This window comes from Chinchilla lanigera, unplaced genomic scaffold (assembly GCF_000276665.1).
Source record: "Chinchilla lanigera isolate Chin_1 unplaced genomic scaffold, ChiLan1.0 scaffold00001, whole genome shotgun sequence".
NCBI classification, from domain to species: domain Eukaryota; kingdom Metazoa; phylum Chordata; class Mammalia; order Rodentia; family Chinchillidae; genus Chinchilla; species Chinchilla lanigera.
Window position 1 is genome coordinate 2,783,843 of NW_004955402.1, and position 15,840 is coordinate 2,799,682.

A 15,840-nucleotide genomic window follows, 5' to 3' on the forward strand; every position below is an offset into this window, starting at 1 on the left:
GCTCAGAAGAACGAGAGCTCCCCCGAAAGGTACCACAGCCATCCTCAGCAACAGTGAGGTCCAGAGCTCCTCTGATGATCAAGACGGCCAAGTTCCCATCAGGGAGGCCAATGCAGCGAGCTTCTCAGGAGACTGGCAGTGGACCATCTTCCTCTCTGGAGCCAGGAAGCAATGCTCAAAGTGAGGACCAGAGCTCTCCCAAAGTGAACCAAAGCCAATCTCAGTGCCAACAAGGTCCCGAGCTCCTCAGAGGATGAAAGCAGCCAAGTTCATCAGGAAAGCCAGCATGACGAGCTCCTCCAAGACAACCAACAGCTCCTTACAGCTTCTACCAGCTCCCAACAGCCTCTTTCAGCTCCCAACAGCCTCTCTAGTTCCCAAAAGCCTTTTTTCTTCTTCTCCAGTTCTGCCTCTTATGCTGCTGGCAAAAGTTGCCAGGTGGGCCTCCCACACTCAGCACCACGCTTACTCAGTTCAGCTGGGGGTTATAAGCTGACCACCAGTTATCAATCCACTACAATATTCAAACTCATAGTTTTAAAACTATAATGACACAACTCACTTAAAATCTGACGAAGAATAAAGGTGTGTTGATAAGGATTCAGGAAAAGCAGCATTCTCATAAATTGCTATTAGGGATAAAAACTGGGGTATCTTTCTCAAAGAAGAATTTGGCAGAAACCATTAAAATAAAAATACAATCTCTGTCCTAGTAAGTAAATTTCTAGGAATTTACATGTAAAGACAGCATGCAAAGACATTAAAGAAAATGTTACTAGGTATGCCCAGGGGAACCAAGCAGGCCCTAAGTATCAATTTATAAGAATCTTAAGCAAATTACTCTATTTTTACAATGAAAATCATGGAAATGATAGAATAAGCCACCAATGCTGCTTCCTTTAAAAATCGCTCCTCTTAAGTTGAGGTGCCTCAGCACCTGATGTTGGGCTCCTTTTTATTTTCTCACTCACACATTATCTGAACAGGTGAGTCAGGAAACCTAATTTAAATACCATTAATATGCTATTAGCATTCAAATCTGTATCTCTAGTCCTAGACCTTATCTAGAGCTCCAGATTTATATGTCCAACTGCCTACTCGATATGCTCACACAGATATTGTTATGGCTTGTGTCTAGATGGCTCTCCAAAGCCTCATGCAGTCACAGATGGGGCTTTTTAAAGGTGGCTGGATCTAGAGTATGTGACGCTGCGATTAAGGATGTGATACAGGGATTGGGTCATGCTGCAATGCTAGGAATAAAGGTGCCCCACCCTGGGTGTGAGTACTACCCAAGGACAGGTAGCCTGGATAAAATACAAAGGACAGAAAGAGGGCTGATGTTGTCACTTCTCTCTTACTGCTTTGCTACTTTGCTGCCTTCTACCTGTTATGAACTGTTTCTCCTCTGTGATGTCCCCTGCCATGCCACCCTGCCTTGGAGCCCCCAAATGCAATCTGAAACCTCTACAAACTGAGCCAGATAAACATTTCCTCCTTTACCATTGGGTGTCAGGCATTTTGTCTTAGCAATGAGAAAAGTAAAAGACAGGTGCCTACCAGGCATACCAAATCAAAAGACTACAGAGAATTCTTGATTTTTCTTGTCAAATCTTTCCTCTATACTACTTTCCTATCTACCATCTTCTCCACTTTAATAGATGGAATGTCTCTTCACTTAAAACAGATAAATCTGTGGGCCAGGGATATGCCTCAGAGGTATAGCACCTGCCTGGCAAGTGTGAGGTCGTGAGTTTGATTCCAGGTACCAAAATAAATACATTAATTAATTAAACAGATATATTTGTATCTTTGCATTTTAATTTGTATGCTTCCATCCTAATCTAGAGCCACTACCTAGCAGAAACTTTCAAAATGAGCTCCCTGCTTCCATTCATGTACACACACACACACACACACACACACACAGCAACTAATGATCTTTTCATTAAAACTAAATATCTGATGGTATCACTGCTCTCCTTGAAATTTTTAAAAACTTTCTTACTGAACATACATTTTAAAACTATTGTTCTTATGGTACGGGGGAAATCAACCCAAGGCCTTTGCATTGAGCTATATTTCCAATTCTTTTTGTTTTTTATTTTGAGACAGGGTCCTGCTAAGCCACTAAATTGCCCAGGCTGGGCTTAAAGTTGCAACCCTCCTGCCTTAGCCTTTTACTGTGCTGGGATTACAGGTATCCATGTCCAACCTATACTTAAAACTTACATTCAATCTAAACTATCTATACTATATAAAATGTAGCTAATGGAATAGACTTATAAAGACTTTTTTTAATAAAAATTTTAAAATTTCAAAGAAACAGAAGAGTGATTACAAGTACCAGACATATACAACCAAAAAGAAATATAAATTATGAACATGTAAAGGTTGAAATAAAGAACTCTATAGATTAGGTTAATAATGCAATGGATAAGCCAAAGAATAAATTAGTGAGCTAGAAGACTAAGTAAAGAATGGTCCTAGGAGATCAAGAAATGGTAAAATACTAAAGTTAAGAGATACAGAGACAAGAAATTAGAAGTGACAGAACCCATATCCACCCATGTACACACCACATAAAGATATTTTCGTTAACAACAGACTGCATATACAACAGTGGACCCTAGTATAATACTATACCACATAGAAGTGTGTTGGCTGCGCTCCATGATTTTCACACAATGACAAAATAAACTAATTATGCATTTCTCAGAGCACAGCCTCATCATTAAGTTATGTACAGCTGCAGAGAAAAAAAAAATGGAGAAAGAAAATATAGTATTTGAAGAAAATGATCAACAACTTCCCAGAACTGAGGAAAGATCAAAGACCTTAGATTAAAATGTCTGTGATACATCCTGGCACACAGTAGGCTCCCAACAAATTAGGTACTTGTCAAATGATTAAAGACTGAAAATTACTCTCAGATACATTATGGTGAAATGTAAAAAGATAAAACAAACTTTGAAATCTTCTAGAGAGGAAATGCTGGTCACACAAATAGGAAAAGAAACGAAACTGACATCAGAAAATTCCACAAAGCAACACCAGAGACAAGATAACAATCCAGAACTAAGATTCTACAGAAAACATCAGCATGCCTACTGGCAAAACAGGTGAGAGCGCAACTAGAGGAGTGGGAAACTGAGAAAGCACTTGAAGTATTTATCTGGTTTAGAAGGGAGACGTATTAAGAAACTCACTGTGGAAATGCACAAAAATATGACTTAAATCAAATGCATGCTCTAAAAACAAAAGAATATTCAATCCTGTAACAGAAAGCAGAAAAAATATTTTTAGAAAATATAAGCTGGGTGTGGTGGCACACCTAAAGTCCCCAGACATCAAGAGACAGCAGGAGGATCCAAAGTTTGAGACCAGCATGTGCTACATAGTGTGTTCAAGGCCATCCTGTACCATATAGCAAGACCCTGTCTAAAAAATAAATGTAAATAAGTAAGTAGGTGTAAATACGCATATGATGATAAAAGTAAATCCTTAGTCTTTGAGGGTAGGCAAACAGAATTTAAACACATACATTTTTAAAAAGAGACCACAGAAATGGCTGAAAATAAGAAGATAGGAAAACTTACCAGGAACTGTAAGTTTAGCCTGGTAGCTGGATTTGTGCTTTAGGTCCCACGTATGAGTAACTGTCTTCTTGGTCTGGGATTTTACTAATGGAGCCCAGCCTCATCTCCGCCAGTGCTAGGCTGGTGGGTTCTATTAGTACATCAAATCTCATACACTAAAAACTAACCTGTTTGTTCACATTCTGTTCTATGCTATGACTTCACATTCTGTTCTGTGCTGACTTTGACTTCTTTTTCACTTTAGGAACCTACCTAAAGAAAGCAAGGCTACAACTGTGAGTGTAGGGGAAGTTCCTAACTTTATCTTGGCTTCAGTGTCTACTAAAACTGTTTGGGAAGTAAAAACAGTTCCTTCAAAACTGAACTGAGGAAAAAGGTAGCTAGTAAATGACCAAGTCACAGGAACAGAGTCAACGGTTCGTAATGGACATTCAATTAGGAAAGTGACCATCACTCTGTGATTTGATCTGGGAGCCTGAAGTCTAAGATTCTGTTCTGAGATGTACCACTGATTTTGTTTTTAAAGTCGACCTCGGTCATTTCTCAATATTTGCTTCTTCTTTAAAGTAAAATTAGACCAGATGACATTTCCCAAAATTCTGAATATAAGAAGTTTAGAACAATTTCATTCTAAATCTTGATATTTCTCTATGAACACAAAAATGGTAGCTCAAATTATGAAATACAGACATACATAGTGCTTGTTTCTGCACATGCAAAAAATAAGCTATGAGACAAATACTGAAGTATTGCATATTTAAAAGATACAAACAGCTTAATTTCCTCACATACGAAAAGCGGTTTGGAAAAAACTGGAAAGGCTTCAAAATAAATGATCATGCTTCTGAGATATAAATGGGACCCTTCCCCTAATTACTTAAGACATTTAAATGACAATAGCTCACTTTAAATTCAGTCTACGGAAAAGAAATACATCCTTTACCACAACAAAACCGCTCCCAAAGTAAGTGATGGTTAATTTTCAACACAGCGCTTTCTGGCAGCTATTCTTTAACATTTTCCCACTTGAGTCTAATGGTTGCATTCCAGGCCAAATTAATAACATTAAAAAAAAAAAAAAAAAAAAACCCACAAAATTTAATGAACAGCACACAGCATGCAAAAGATGAAGACAAAAGTACAAACATGGGTAGAGCATATGCTCAGCATGTGAGATCCTTGATTCAGTTCCCAGTACCAAAAGAGAAAACACAAAGCTCCGCAATCCTTCACAATAAACTGCCCTTAAAGGAATGTTCTTAAACTGGGCATGGTAGCACATGCCTATAATCCCAGCACTAAGGAGGCTGAGGCAGAAGGACAGCTGTGAGTTTGAGGCCAGCCTGGGCTATAAAGTAAATTCAAGGCCAGCCTGAATAGGGAAACTGTCTCAAAAAGACAAAAACGAACAAAAAAGTTCTTAAAAGCCCTTAAGGAATTTTTATATATTTTATCTTTTAGACTAAACATGAATTACTTTGATAATAATAAAAAATAAAACATTTCCCCTAAGCTGTAGCTAGGGAACTCTTCTCACTTCTACTTGGTTTGTTCTGAAGATCTACAGTTATTTTGGATAGAACCCAAGAGGAAAGAACAATGAGATCACAGGTCAGAGTTTCCTTCACACAGCAGTAGAAGGCAAGAAGTAAAAAGAACTTACGTACTTTTTAAGCCCATTACCAGAACAGGGAAGGAAGCACAAGATTCAGGGTGCAAGCTCAATCCATAAGTACAGGCTGCACTCCTGACTGGTGCTGCTAAATGTTGTGTCTTTCAGGACTCTGCACATGGCAGATTAGTTCAAAATGTTACACAAAGTAAATTATAAATGGGTCAGTTTGGTTTAGCTGTATTTGCACATTATCTTTAAAATTCTACGAAGGGAAGCCTAGAGTGCAGTTGTTTTAGTTTCAATTGCTTGAAATACAAACAACTCAAATCTGCTAATCCTAGCTAAGTCTAAGGCAAAATATATTTAGGAAGTACGGAAGAGGAAGAAAAAAGCATTAGAAGAAAGGTTCTAGTTGCAACGTAACAGTCCTAATGAACTCCGGATTTCAGTTTTCTCATTTTTAAACAAGGTCCATTCCAGGTCTAAAATTCTGTTCTTTATCTCATGCCTTCCTTTCCTCAGTACAGATGCATCATGAAAAGTATACTCAATAAACAGGACTAACTCTCCTCAAAACTCCAGCAAAAATAAATTTAATCTGTCGTGTTACTTGACTGTGAGTACTTCATCTTAGCTACAGTAACCTAGTTTGCTCAAGGAATTAGTCTTTCATTAATATTTAATAGGCATCTATCTTCCACGTAATGAAACTAAGAATAACAAAACAATCCTAGCCTGAAGTTTTTCAGCAGCAAAAGACAAGTTAGGATACAACACAGTAAGTGCTATAGTAAGAATAACAATAGGAGCACAAAGGGATGCCCAGCCTGGGTGTGCACGTCCAGGGGCAGGGTAAGGAAGAGGAAAAGCATTACAATGGAGCCTTGGGGAGGGCTGTGAGGTAACCAGATGTGGACGGGGCTGGGGCACTGGAGAAATAAGCATATACAGGTCTGCACACATGCCACACAAGAAGGCAGGCTACATACAGGGACAGTAATAAACTAAAGCACGGTGAGGTAGGAAATGAGGCAAAAGCAAGTAGGAAAAGATCACATCATGAAGCACCTTTAGTTAAACTTTACTGCTGACAAAAACCAGTATGTAAGACTTTTAAAAGCGTGAGACATAATTCCAACAGTTTAGAAAGATGCCGCTGGTGAAACTTGGGAAGCTGGACTTCAAAGGAAGTAGATGACAGATAAGGAGACCACTTAAAACACAATGATCAGATTGTGAGATGGAGTGGGAGAGTAACACAAGAAGGCTAGAATGACAGCTAGACTTCTAGCTCCAGCAATAAGTAAAAATGCATTGGAAATAAACACGTTTTTATCTGTTGTATTTACCATGTAATAGTAATAACTAAACACCACCTCAAATGTTTATAGAATAAAATTTTCATTAGATATTATTTACAGATTAGTTTTAGAAAGATTTTTGGACGCTGAGAGACAACTGAGTGTAGAGGACTCCATTCTGACAGTATTTATTTTGTAAGCGAAACAATATAAGCAATTGTGCTTACAATGATCTACCTGCCCTGGGCAGTATGTGTGTGTGTGCGTGCTCATGCTTTCCCCTCTAGAAAAAGGTGGGTAAGTAAAACGCTGCTCTGTAACCGAGAGAGTTGGTAAAAAACGCCTTCTAAGGACCTGAGGCTTTCCAACCGGCTGCTGAATAATGGCCTCCTCCTGGTATTCTGGAGACCAACGTTGCTGTACCCGCCCTACACCAGCAGAGGGCTGCAACAGCTTAGACAGCAGGGCCAGGCAGCTTGCACTTCCTGTACTGGGAGCTGAAGATAATCACAGGCACTGAGGTAGAAAACCAACCACCACTCATTCACTTCACTGTCAACAGTGGGAAAAGCTTACAGAAAGGGACCTTGCTTACAGAAAGGGACCAGACACAATCTCCCAAATCCTGAAAACCAAGAAATACCCACAATTAAGAATTCTGCTGTCATCTTACTCTTCTTGCAAAATAGTAAACTTAGGTCAAGAAAAATCTAACCATAAGTAGGAACAAGGGATTAATCAAAATGAGTTAGCAATTCACTTCCTTTTAGATCTCTTGCTCCACACTACTGCTACCAGATTAATTTTCTGAAATGATTATTTTATTTGATTACTCGCATGTCTGCTTTGTCAAATCTGCTATGCATTTAATGTAGTGAAGTCTAACTTTCCTTTCACTGAATTTCAAGGTATAGTTCTACCTCATATGCACAACAGAGATGGAAAAGGTCAGGCATCACAGAACACATCACACTTGAACTTTCAAGAAAGAAAAAGATTTACACAGAACTAAAGGGGAGAGCCACTGTGGGGAAAGCCTATGCAAAAAGAGGAAGGGACAAGGATTCACATGGGGACTGTGGTAAAAAGGGAGGGAAAGTATTTCAAATTAAAAACATTTTTTTGTACTTTCATTTTGCTTCACTGGGTGTGGTGGTGCACACCTGTAATCCCAGCACTCGGGAGGCTAACACAGAAGGATTGTTGCAAGTTTGAGACCAGCCTAAGCTACAAAGTGAGCTCAAGGCCAGTCTGAACTACATAGTGAGACCTTTCTCAAAAAGGGCAAAAAAAAAAAAAAATTGCTTTCATTCCCACCCCCTACACACAAAAGGTAAGTTATTACCGCTAATCCTTCCAACACAACAAGTTTGAATAAGCCTGCTAACATTCTAAGTACTACTTACAGCTTAATCACAAATCATACCCTATCTCATGTTACTACTTTTTAAAAAATGATACACACATACCTTAGCCTTAAATGAACAAAAAGAACTTTTAATTGCTTGGATGACAGGTGTAATTTTAACTGTAGTACATAAAATAAAATAGACTTGGATAAAAGGCCATTTTAAAAAAAGAAGGGTTTACAATAATCACTCCTGCAATATAAGCCTGTGATCCCAAAAACATCTTTCCCTCTACCAAACTCTCTACACAGTATGAAGAGCTGCAATCAGTACCCTACAAAAGAGCATTGGTAACAGAAACAACTTTCGGTTCACAAACCACACCATTCCCATCCGGATCCAACTCTGGTAGGTGTTTACACTACTCCATTACAGCCTAAAATTGTCCCTTCTGTAACTTCATACAAAGGTTCAACTGTCTGAGCCTTACTTAACCCTGTCCTGCTACCTCACCTTTTCTATCTCCCATTCATGCTCAAATATAAACCCACCACCCCCATCCAGTGATGGTGAGTCTTCAGAGCTTTCAAAGATACCAACAGACTGCTGCAGCACGCATGCCATGGGTTTGCCACCACCGGTATATGCAACAACTCAGGACAACTAACTGCACATCCCAGGATACGCCCAGGAAATCACACCCTAACTGATTAACAGTAAATAGTATGTGTCACTGTACCTCTTCTGGCCAAAGCAATTAAGAATTACACCCTATTTTCCTACCAAAAATGCTGATAACAAGGAGGAATGAGGTAGCGAGGGACTGAAACAGACTGAACTCGTTACACCGTATTCTAACAGCCACAGACAGCTCAGTGATATGAAAAGCCTGGTACTCTGAAAACTCAAACCCCGATGGGAACAGTAAGCGAAAATTTGGTTTTGTTTTTAAAATACATTTCCTGATTAACCACACAAATATTTCTGAATTAGAAAAAAAGGAAAACTCACTGACAATACAAATTCTAAACAACTTGATCCACTAAAAGAAATGCACTATATAAAGTCTGATAAAGCAATTTAGGGCCATTTAAGAGTTAAGAGTTCCACAGCAAAAACTGAACCCAAACTTCCAAATCAGCGATTCTCAGCCTTTTTGGAAACTTCTATTTCAGAGCCTAAAGCCCACAGGTCCTGTGCTCTGAACACATACTCACCAAAATAATCTACAACTTGAAAATAGTCACAGAGCCCTTTCCTAACTTCGCATCCTTGTTTTAAGTAATTTATTTTCTCCTAGATGTCAAGATCCACAAAGCAGAGAATTCTTCAGATTCATGCTATGATTCATGCTTACTATGCCAAAAATCTTAAAATTTAAGAAGCTTCCCAACAATCTCCTTACTGCCCACTTGAACTTCATACATTTTTTAGCCTATTAAGTATTTGTAATTATGCCTATCAATTAGCACTTCATAATGAATATGACTCAAGTCTGACACTCCAATCATTCCTCCCTGTATTCAAAGAATTTTCACTGTTTTCTGCTAACACATAAGAATATACAGAAACAAGAGGCAAGAGAAACCCTTGGACTAGAAGTGTGAGTGGAACAGTGAAAGAGCTTAAAGAGTCACCACCCCAGTAAGGTAGGAGTCTGGAAAGAAGTCTGTGGTGGGGACTGTGAAGGGGTGCAGTGCTATGTAAAAGTTATGATGCAAAAGAGAAATGATAGATTAAATATGAGAGCACGCATAAGGAGGTTGAAGAATTGTTAACCTTTTTATCACATATTTTTTGTGACAACAGCACACAGTAATTCTGTTATGTAAGAAACTTAATTAGAAAGTTAAATTCTTGATTGCTACTTCTACAAGTTTTGCGTAAGAAATAAAGACAGAAAAATAGCCAAATGGTATGAAGTGTCAACTTACAGAAGAGAAAATGTAAATACACTTTTTCCCAGTGTATGAGCTAATGATTCAACTTCCTCTAAGTATTTTACAGCCAAAGATAAAAGCCTTCAAATGTAAAATGTAAAACGAAAGTGGCAACGATTTACATTTAAGAACACAGATATAAGCCTGTAAGTACCTGCGAGTACAGATTTATTTGCACTGGGTGTTTACAAAGCAAGAGAACACTAACACCTGAGGAGGAGGAGGAGTCCTGAAGGGCGAACAAGCACAAAGGGAAGGGGGTTGAAGCCCTTCGCTGCCAACCACTCTGGTACTTTCAACAACAGGAGGACAAACAGCAACTCGATGAAGAGGAATTTTTTGTCCTGTTCAACTACAGCTGAAACAGAATGCTCTTCCTCATACTTTTTAAATTCAGTTAATACTTCTAATTGACTGATTCTAATCGTCTGAATCGAGTGGCCCATTTTTCAGGGTATCTCTTGTTCACTCTGGAGAAGTTTTTACAAATCTTGGAAGACAGGGATAACTTTTGAAGGTTGAATAACCACTACTGGATGAGCACCTCAACTATAAATAGGCTGGCATTTATATAATACTCCTAAATTTCAAGTTAGTTCTTGAGTAATGAAACCTAGAGTTGAAGATACAACTGACAGCTTTTTCAAGTGTTTCTTAACTAGATGTGCAAGATACCTCCTCTCATCATGTATCAGAACACCCCTACATGACAGTAACTAATAGTACCTAGTAGTGTTTGGAAGTTCCATAAAGTTCTTTCCCTTCATCACTAAGTAACTTCTAAATAGTGAGAATTAACTCTGGTAAAAAGGTCTTATTTTAACTCAGGCTGTGAGACTTTAGTATAAGAGCAGTGGCTTCAAGCCCCGGTTTTATTCTAGTTATAATATTCTTTTGCAAATTCTGGCAAGAAACAGTGTGTGAAATTTTAATTTTCCTCTCTAATTGTCTTTAATATCACCACTCCTTAGCAGCATTGTATAAAGAATGTTTTTAACATTCACTTCTACCCTACTTGAGGTACAACAGAAGACAAACAAAGCTCTATACAATATGTTTGGTAAGAAAGAAATTAAAAATATATATCTCTCCTTTTCGGTTTTCTAATCCTCTTTCAGGAGTGAATTTCAGAAAGTCTATTACTCCAAATAATTTTAACCTAGATTCATTTCATCGTTTCCTACGATCAGATTACCAACAAACTTTGTTTTGCCCATCCTACAGTTATGACATTCAAAAGAAATCAGATATAAAAGTACTTGTGACCTACAAAGCACTGTAATTTTTAAGGTACTGTCTTTCTTTCATCTTGAGTCAATATAGCTATTTCTCCACAGAAGAGAGACCCATACATGTTTTCCACTCTCCACTGGAAGTCAGGAGGCTGATAAAACTCCTACACAGAAGGAAGAACAATCTGAAATTGCTAAAGCAATGGCAAGCACAGCCAACTCTTTCAGAAAGTAAGGTAGTTACAAAAATGCACTTACTGCTCATACTTGTAATACTTCCCCCAACTGTGGCCTAAATACAAACTGATAACCAAAAAGGTAAAATATTACTGTATATTTTTAAAATCAACTTTGGTACAATAAACAGGTGTTAAGAAATTGCCCAAAGATGTTGTTTTAAAGATTTTCAGAATTTTTAAAAGCCAAAGGAAAAGAAATTACTTCCACTTGTAACTTGCAGCTTAATTTCCCTCATCTCAATTTGGAATAAAGCCGAGCGTGGTGGCACTCACCTGTAATCCCAGCACTTGGGAGGCTGAGGCAGGAGGATCGTTGCAAGTTCGAGGCCAACCTGAGCTACAAAGTGTGTTCATGACTAGCCCGAACTGCATAGGGAGACCCTCTCAAAGACAAAAAAAAAAAAAAAAAATCCAATTTGGGCTTTTTTTTTTTCCCAATCCCCCCCCCCCCCCCCCCCCGTTTATACTGGGGTTGAACCCAGGGCCTAAGCACTGAGATACATCCCCAATCCTTTATCTTTTGAGACAGGATCTTGGCTAAATTGCACTGGCTGGTCTCAAACTTGCAATTACCCTGCCTCAGTTTCCCAGAGTACTGGGATTTCAGGCATGCACCACCATGCCAGCCTTAAACATAATTTTTTAAGGCCTGAAGTTAAAATTTAAATATGGTAGGTAGAATTTTGGAGGGTCTCACTAGGAAAAAACTTAATCTTGGGTGCTATTTTCTAGCCTGGACAAACTCTAATTTTCTACTGCTGTATTTGTTTTTTTAAAATGCTAAATGACTTTCGTTAGCTACCTTTTTTCTTCCATCATAGTAATTATGTCTCTTTCGAATGACATGAACATAAAGGTGTAGCTGGTCAGGATAACGAAATGTAACATTAACAACTAAGTCTTTTGTACCTGGTAAGAATAATCTGCTTCTGACAACCCACAGGAAAATAGTAACAGCAACCACTCTATTGGCATCTCATAGAAAGGCTTGCTGGTGATTTCCTGTGATGCTCCTCAGACACTAATTTTCTCTTTTCTGACTACCCACTACAAGGTGGAATAGGTGGCCCCCAAGCACTATTCATGGGTCTGAAATTAAATCAACACTGCCTTAAGATTCTTCAGAACTGCTGAGTGCGATGGCACATGCCTGTGATCTCAGCACTAGGGAGGCTGAGGCAGGAGGAGGTTTGTTGCGAGTTCGAGGCTGGCCTGGGCTACAAAGTGAGCTCAAGGCCAACATGAACTGCATAGCGGGACCCTGTTTCAAAAAGACACACACACACAAAAAAAAGATTCTTCAGAACTATCTCAGCACTCTTAATTAGAGACAAAACACAGAGAAATGCGTTAGGAAAGGGACAATGGAATCTGTTATTATTTAGCTGGTGAATATCTGACATCACACAACTACTCACAACCTCAGTTTCCTCTGCCATTGTTAGAGCAACAACAGTATTTATGTCACAGGGTTGTGAGAATTACCTGAACACCACACTTAAAAACTCTGAGTACAGACTGAGACTCTAAGTGCTCAGCAATTTGCTGTACTTATCAGCACCTTTACTTCCAAGGCTATATTCTGATCACCTATGAAATACTATAATATGACATATTGATTTCTAGTATTATCAATAAAAGACACTAGAAAAAAATTTGAATTTAACACCAGCAACAAATAAAAACCCCTTTTTAAATGCTTCTATGTTTTAGATCTACCAGATGACGTTAACTAAGTTTATAAAGGAAATTATCTCCTGCTATTGCCATATCTGGAAACACCAAGAGGCGAATGAACACAGTTAAGATAGTTTCACTATTACTTTTAAAAAGCCACTGTCTGTTAAACAGATTATGCATGCATGAGGGTATACAAAAATGTTTTCAAACCCTATACGAAGAAAATTTATATTCTCCAGGGGAAAGCAGGCTTTAACAGCTGCAATATTTAAAATGTTCCTAAGCAGCTTTTCTAAGATTAGAACTAAGTGGGGATCAGAAAATGTATCGACAGGGAGTTATTTGTGAAATAGTAGGTGCTGGAAAACAAAGCGAGGGTAAGCAAAACCAAGGGATGTGAACACTTCAGTATGCTTTAAAAAACTGTACATCCTGCTGGGCATGGTGATGCAGGCCTGTAATCCCTGCACTCACTAGGCTGAGGCAGGAGGATTGCCCCAAATTTGAGGTCAGCCAGCACTAGGTAGTGAGTTCAAGGCCAGCCTGAACTACATAGGGAGATGCTGCCTCAAAAAAAAAAAGTATTTCCTTTAAAAATTATATCACTATTTCTTACCTATAAAAAGTTTACAGTACAGTATACATTGTACTTTCTATAGAGTACAGTATACTACAGTAGAAACTCATTTATTCCAACCCTGTAAATTGTGTGTGAAATTAATTTTGGGAGATGAAGAAAGCCAGGTTCTGAAGGTTAATGGGATTTGCCAAAAAGCACTGTTAGGAAATGACGAATCTAGAATTAAACCCAGGCCTTCTCATCCAGGCCTTCTCACATGCATTTCAATGTTCTCTTCACTACTTTATAAAGCTACTTCCAGCCAAGCATGGTGACGCATGCTTGTCACTCTGTCACTCAGGAGGCTGAGGCAGGCTTAGCTACACAGGGAGTTCAAGGACAGCCTAAACTACACAGAAATACCCTACCAAGAAAACAAATACGAAGCCAAAAAGCTACTTCCAATGAAAAGAGGCCACAGAGCTTCTCACAAAAAGAAACCTCTAGGCCAAACTGGACTATTTTAACTAGCTACACATTAGTTGGGAGTCATTTTACCTACCTGGCCCTTCATTTTCTCAGCTGTAATGAGAGGAACATGGATTAGAAATTTTGACGTCTCGTCTAGTTCTAAGGACCAGTATCCAAGACTGTATCCTTTACAATGCATAACATTTTACAAGGAGTCAGCAACAAATTCCAAGGCAGAAAGTAGTGTCAAGAGCTCTTAAGCAATTACAGAGAAAGTCTTCAGGCCTATCTGATAATAGACATTACTTCAATATCATTGAGTTTATATACAGAGAGGAATCTAAACCGCTTATGGATTATGAAGGAAATAACCTCACTGACCACTTCTTTTTAGACTGAAATAATGCTCTTACGACCTAAGAATGGTTTAAAGAAAATTTAACTACTAATACCAAAAAACTGAGTATGTTTACACTGCTCTTTATGCTTTTCAGAAAATAAAACCTGTGTTTTCTAAATATCCTAATTGATTACTACTTCTCTAATCTACCTCAAAAATATCTCACATTTTACAACAATTTCTATAGGAAAAAAGTAACACCGTAATCTTTTTTTTTTTTTTTTAAATCTTCCCTTTAAATTCATTCCATTCCCCACTGGACATTTATCTCCAAATGACATTTCAGCCTTTTTTTCCTTGGAGGTTAAAGAAGCACTATCAGAGAAGGTAAAACGTACTTTCAACTACGGAGTTATTTCCTGTCTCAACAGTTTTGTTCCCTTTACTCCGTTCGAATATCCTTCATGGAATACACACCCAGCGATTTCCACTTTTCCAGTTCTGTTCAGTTCGAAAACTATTCTAACTACAAATTTTTAACGACGACTACAGAACAATATTAAAAGCATCCTAGTTTGAACTAATTTTGCTTCCCTGAATACACTTACCGCTCTGGTTTTCTCTCATTTTAACACCTTGCCTGTCTCTAAAATAGAACGCATTCCTGAGTAGTTAAGCTTGGCCTGCTTCAAGCTGTCTGTACAGCTTCAAAAATTCAGTTAGTGCTCCCAGGAATTATAAAGGATAGTAAAATCTTTTTCTCCTTGTCTCTAATCTCTGGGGGAAACATTTCAAATCCTCATATATTTTTGCTTTTAACCCAAATTTAAGACTTTTCTCAACAAGATTAGTTAACACACGTCTTCATCTTTCACAGTCAACACTATCTCATTTTGCTTTTAAGCCACTTGGCACCAATAAAGCATATGTCCTGCCAGTTCTGAGCTAATCTCCAGGAAAGCCTTTGTATCAGAATTGAAATTGAAACAGATCAGTGCCCAAGATTTTTAACGGCCTACTTGGGCATATGTTTTAAATAAACAGTTAAGTTACTCAAAAACAGCTATTTGACTAGTTCCCATTCCTTTATAATTCGTATAGACCGTTTCAAAATAAAAAGGTCTGCGAAAGCGGGTACATTTCAACTTCAGGATCAGAGAGAATCCCAAGGCGTTTCCGATCACTGGATCTGCAACACATTTCACCCTAGTTCGCGGTGGAGCCGCGGGTGCCCCGGGGAAAGGACAGTGCCGGCGACCGCAGCGCTGTACCCGTTTCCTACGATGTCAACTCATGCAACACCGTGAACTTCCCCTGCCGAACAGCCTTCGCCTGTGATTGCTACAGCAGCTGTCAGCTGGGCTTCCGGAACCTCTTTGTACCTCGGCCCGTTCCCCGCTTGGGGATCCTCGGGGACGCGTCACCCACACGGTTCCTCAGACCGCGATCGCAGCCCCCGAAGCGCCCCGAGGTCTCGCGCCCCGCCCGTCGCGGCGGCGGGAGGCGGGCGCCGGT

At 38.9% G+C, this 15,840-nt stretch overlaps 1 protein-coding gene across 2 annotated transcripts in view; it reads right to left on the reverse strand.

Moving 5' to 3' along the window:
- Ankrd12 (ankyrin repeat domain 12) overlaps positions 1–15,840 on the reverse strand; it is a 94,431-nt gene extending 78,591 nt beyond the window's left edge. For both annotated transcript variants that reach the window (XM_005372606.2, XM_005372604.2), the window contains exon 1: positions 15,708–15,840. The gene's annotated coding sequence lies outside the window, so the exon portion shown is untranslated. The remainder of the gene's footprint in view (positions 1–15,707) is intronic.